This window comes from Mastigoproctus giganteus, chromosome 1 (genome assembly GCF_048544385.1).
Source record: "Mastigoproctus giganteus isolate SK-2022 chromosome 1, ASM4854438v1, whole genome shotgun sequence".
Taxonomy (NCBI): domain Eukaryota; kingdom Metazoa; phylum Arthropoda; class Arachnida; order Uropygi; family Thelyphonidae; genus Mastigoproctus; species Mastigoproctus giganteus.
Window position 1 is genome coordinate 148,327,996 of NC_143575.1, and position 6,000 is coordinate 148,333,995.

General features: G+C 38.5%; 1 protein-coding gene across 1 annotated transcript in view; it reads right to left on the minus strand.

Annotated features, from left to right (window-relative positions):
* The window catches only part of LOC150091187 (inositol hexakisphosphate kinase 3-like), a 192,666-nt gene extending 190,883 nt beyond the window's left edge, over positions 1-1,783 (minus strand). Inside the window, exon 1 of the mRNA XM_090389206.1 lies at positions 1,700-1,783. The gene's annotated coding sequence lies outside the window, so the exon portion shown is untranslated. The remainder of the gene's footprint in view (positions 1-1,699) is intronic.
* Positions 1,784-6,000: the final 4,217 nt, after the last annotated feature.

Consider the following 6,000-nt stretch of genomic DNA (forward strand, 5'->3'; position numbering starts at 1 on the left):
ATAAAAAAAATTGTTGCTTTTTAATATAATACTTTAATATAAGACTGAAATACGTTAAGGGCTTTAGCCTCAGGCTGCGAGAGATTTAGACAACGTACAAGTTAGGAACACGCATCATATTAGAACACAGCTAAACTCTGAATTAGCAAAAATATGCAAAGGCGGCATGATTTAAGTTATATCTCATTGTGAATACCTTCACAACGAGTTGCCATGATATTGCACTACTTCGAATAAGTAACGCTTCTCCAAAGGAGAAGACTGTTACTTATTTTCAGCGGATACCACCACCACCACCCAGATGGCACCCACCGAAGAAAGGCCAAATTGCCCTGAAACGGTCACCAGGGGGAGCCTGATGATGTCCGGAGTTTCCAAGAATAGGTAACAACAGTCTTCTTCACTGGAGAAGCGTTGCCTATTCGAGGAGTTTGAGTTTTTGAGTGGTGTGAGTTGAAGGAGTTACTGTCCATTTCATTCTTCTACACCGTTTCTTTTCTTCCACTCCTACTATTACCTGGCGCATTATGATCCCCGTAGTCCATGCGCCATTAAACCTCAATACAAACAAACAATCCTACTATTACTTTCCCTCCACTTTTTTTTTTTGCTTTTATAAGTCTAATAGGGACAAGTGGATTGTAGAGTTATTATCCCACACATATACAAATAGCCCTGAAACGTGAATATTTTATTGTAAAATGTATTTTTTTGGTATTCTTGGTATTCCAATGCAGGACACAGATTTTGCATTTTTTTTTTTTTTTTGTACATTTGTTTTATTTCACAGAAATACCTATTCAGGTATTTACGTGAAATAATAATAAAAAGACATACTGTACTTCTTTTAACAATAAAAACAACAAAAATTAAATAATTTTTCCTAAAAGAAATTTTCTTAATAATTCAAACAACTTAAATCTGGGGACGTCTAGTCACTTTATTCACGAGCATCAATTGGCTAAGAAAAAATTAACGAATTGACCATTATGTCAACAGATAAAGATGTACTAAAAGATAAAAACATTAAGACGTTATAGACAAATTTATATCAAGAAAATATCGTAAGGTGAAAACTTTTAAGTTTATATAAATAATGTACTAATCGTTAAATTTTAAATAAATCATTTTTGGGTGTTTCCTTTTACGAATTTCACCTTTAATTTTTGCGAGTGGGCCCAAGGTGAATATTACGCCTGGGGTTGACGGAAGTCTGGGGTTTGGCACTGGACACCACGCAAGTGAAGTGACGTAACACACTTTTGTTTCAGACTGTACTGATTTCGGAGTTGCTACTACACCTTAACAACACTATTAGTACAGTATCATACAATTCTTAGGTTTTACATATAAGAAATTATAATAAAATATAATTCTATGAAATTCGAGGAATAAAGGATTAAAGCCCATTCATACCACTTTTCGTTATATCAATGGGCCTTATCCTTTGAATTCAACGAATAAAGCCCGCCGAATAAATTTGCGGGAAGGGCCCTTAACCACCTTTTGAAACGGTAGCAATCAGACGTACCACATGAACGTTCCTGAAATGCATTGAGGTGTGAGAAATGTTCACCATCCACTTTCCTGTTAGCCTTGGAGAAATAATGTTTTACACTGTATGATAATAAATATAAGAAAAATGCAAATAGAATTGAGTCTAGAGAGAACGTGTTATGATAATAAAACGATAGCTTACTCAATGGGAATACTATAAAATAACATCGAATCCAGTTTATGTTCAGTTCTACGTGTCATTCCGATGCAAATCATTTACTCAGATGAATTAACAGATATCCACGCACATCACATGTTCTTCGATGCTATGTTTTACTGAAGGCGTCTTTCTGTGCGTTTATTCAGTTTTTGTGCTCGATTTACTCGTTCTGTTTCGCTGTTGTAATAAGTATTTGGCATCTATCCAAGAAAAATGATTCACAAAAACTGATTACGTACGACTGTGTGTGGCAAAGGGATTGGAAACAGCCGGATTTCCGTCATCACTGCCATTCTATATTCTACTTTAGAAGCAAATGGAAGTCGAGGCAGACAGAAACTAGGGTGTTTTGTTTTTGTTTTTTTCTTCGTTTGTTGTTGTTGTTTCACCCTGTTGACAATTCTAAGTGACAGGAAAGAGTTATAATAGCGCTAGAAAGAGTTGTTACGCATTTAGAAACTCACTCCTAATAAAACTGACCGTGACACCAATTTCTAAGGCTTTGCTGATAAAGAGACAATGAAGGTCGGAAAACACTTGACGTATCCTTCGATCTGGTTATTGTGCATAAACGATAACGGACATCAATATTTTATTTATTGTTGTGTAGTTTCTGGAGTTGTATATTGAACCAAGTGCAAAAAAAAAGTTGTGCAGTATCTACTTCGTGGCTGGAAATTTTAGTTCAGGGATTTCAAATTAATTTTAATTTAATTAAATTTAAGAAAAAAACTTTAATTCTCAGCTAATTTTGTGAGAGGGGGAGGGCCGATATGCGGGGAGCGAATAACTCAGAGCCGTGCCGAGGGTGAGGCGAATGAGACTCTTGCCTCAGATTAAACAGCTAAAAGGGGCGGCGCCAAAAGAAAGCTTAAATAATTGCCAACACGTTGCCATGATTAACACTAGGGCGCATTTTTTCATGCGCCCTACTGTTACTCATGGCTCAGGTATTGAAATGGCTCGGCACGGCCCTGCATTAACTATGATTTAAAGAAAATTAAAAACACAGTTGCACCACGTTATGGTTTAAATATTTATTGAAGTGTATCAAAGTAAACTGCAGCCATTATCAACCCATTGCAAGATGGAAGCCTCCTCAACGATTCATGCGAAGGGGAAATGGACCTTAATCTGCCACGCTGGTCCAGTGCGAGTTGGTAGATCGACCGTATTTAGCAGTTGGGGGCTTGAACCCCGGTCTACTCGAAGAACGTGTGTTACTGCAGTCCCGCTCCTGACCACACGGCTACGGAGGCCTTTTCAATTCACACTTAATATTTTGACGAGGTTTCGAGGCGTTACTTAACCCCATTATCAGGTCTAATGACGGGGTTCACTTCAGTTGATCCAGGCATCAGAGCATGCAGTGGACTCCAAAATCATCACAAAGGCTCAGGAAGTTTCGTTTACAGAAGTCCAGGATGAAAGACAATGCTGATCATATTTTTCGACAAACTGTGTAATTTACAAGGAGTATACCTGGAGGGGACAGATGCTGCGTTCTTTACAAGTATTTGAAAGACAACTGGAGTACATTTCCCGGGTGAGCCGCAATTTCGAGAGAAAGGCAGCCGGTTCTTGTTGTACGACAATGCCCCGCCCATTCTGCAGTTGTTGCGAAGAAACATGGCACTGTACACATTAATCATCCACCCTACTCTGCACCGACAGACTACAACAAAGTGAAAACTGCCCCTCAAAGGAAAGAGGATTCAGGATTGTGAGGTCATAAAGAAAAACATAACTACCGAATTGATCATCTCTTTGGACGCCTTTGCTGATCCAGAATTTTTTATAACTGTGTAATAAGTGCATTCAATCAGGTGGTGATTAGTTTGAACAAAAAAAAGAACCATTTTTGAGCCTTCACCTTGTATTCTTTTTATTGCACCAGTCCTGGAACTTTATTGCCACACCTCGTATGGTAGAGATTTAGTGTTACCACAACATATTTGGACATATCACATATATCTTACAAATGACTGAAAGGATGCAACAAACTTATGAGATTGTACAACAACAACACACGCACACACACACACACACACAGAAGTCAAGGAACCCAGACGCTGCTAAAGCAGTAGACAAACGGATTAGAGTAAAAAGTGTGGTATATTTATATACACCAAGTGTTAAACCAGGTCGAACTCGCAAATTAGCACGCCTGCGCAGTGGTCCTTATCGAGTCATAGCTCAACAAAATTCACCAGTAAACTTCCAGATACAACTCATATATCATCTTAAAGACAAACAGTTGGGTCCATGTGGATTGTCTAGTCTAAACAATAAATTATAAACCTTTTCCTGAACTATGTCCAGAGGTTTCAAAAACTACACCTCTAGCAATCAAGTTGAAATAGGGTATATAGAATCAGAAATGAAGAAGAGTGAGTTGAATCAGGTCCACCCAGGCCTAGAATTATCAGTTTCCATTCACTGGAATATCTACCAGGTAGAGTTGATCAATAGAAAACAGCACCAGGAGAGAGAGAAAACACGAAATCAACGAATCACTGCAATTTACATAGTAGAGCTCGAGGAACTTAAGCTCCTTCACATTTAACTTCACCACGACCTTCTGATAATTCAAGTAACTAATGAAGGAACCGAATGAAACAACCAATCTGGTAGAAGTGAAGCTGAAACAGGAAGTCAAGACTCAGATTTGTTCATAAGAAAGGACAGAAGCTCAACATTCTGTTGCTTTTGGTATTTTGGAAAGATTTTTGGACTGGATCATACAGCCTGAAACTCCAGGCATTGAGGAAAAATCAAATCAAGATTCTAGAGCTAGTGCATATGACCATGACCGTAAATTCACAGAAGTGCTGAAGTGAAACAACTTTTTTTTATTTATTTTTTTTAGAAAATATTAATTTCTGTTGATCTGTGCTTTTCATGGCAATGCCTTGTGTTTCGGCTATCCCTACAAGCTCAGAAGGAACACTGAAGTCTGACTTTCTAAAAGGAATAATAAGGAAAACACATCAGATAAGTAAATATCGACCTTTCCAACAAGGACTTTTCTGATCACAAATTTGAGTCTCTTTAAAACAAAAGAATATGATAATTATTGCTCCTGCCTTCCATAGATCATAGTGAAGGCGGTGAAACGAGAGATAAGGGGATTTGTTTAAGCCACTCCAGTGGTTCCCAAAAGTTTTTTTCACTCGAGTAACACTTGGAGTTAGACGCTATATTCGCCACATTACAAGATTATACCGGGACACAGTTTGGGAACCACCAGTACAGTCTACCGTATAAATGACTCACTCGTCACTACTATATATGTATAAGAAAATATGGAGAACTATATAAAAATTTTGAGAACTATATTTTAGAAAAAGTGTCAAACTATGCACCTTAGAGAGAAGAGTGAATGCCGAGAATACCAATAAACATTAGTACCCCACATAAGAAATAGGCTGGTTAATAATGTGCTGCAAGGAAAAGGTACGAGTGCCCTGAGCTACAACTAAAGAGAAACCTTAAAAAAATTAATACAATTATTAATAAAATTATTTATTGAATTGCTAATAAATTATTGCATTTTTCTCACTGAGGAAAAGTTAATAATTTATTACCTTTTGCTGATTATTTGGATACGTTGAATGGTGCTAGCACCTGTTAACGTACCATTCGATCTGTTCTTCTACTAATAAGTAGCAATAATTTCTTAATTGATGGAACTGATATTCGGGTGACACAAGTCAAGTGGACCCAGTTTCGGCGAAGTCCCGAAGGTCTGTGACAGACAAATCCTCTGCTTGCACTTTCACGATGGTGGGACTGTTAGTAATCCTGGGAATAACCGCCATGCGCAAGCACGCTGTGGGTGACCACCCAGACTACACCATATGAAGGAATCCCGCCCATCTGTGTTACCAGACAATACTAGGTGGTAGATGATCATCAACCAGTGCAATACCACCACTTTGCTTATTGGAGGCTTTAAGTGGCGGAACCCATGTTTAGTTTCCAGAGCTAAGTTCTGGTCAACCCTACCCTATCCTATCTCTTCCATCTTGCAGTATGATTAATGTGTTTTGATGTTATGATGAACACCATGGCGAGATCCAACCTTCCTTACATTTCGAGGGTACAGCTTTAAAACGGTGTTCGCAGGCCGGCCACTAGTTAGTACACTGGACCGAACCTATTGGTAACTCTCTAAGAGGCTTCCGGATCAGCTAGTGTATAATCTTGCTGCCTCTACTCTGCCAGATAGTGACTGGAGGGAGGCCGAGTAGTGTATATGTGGGGGGCATTCTCGAGACCAC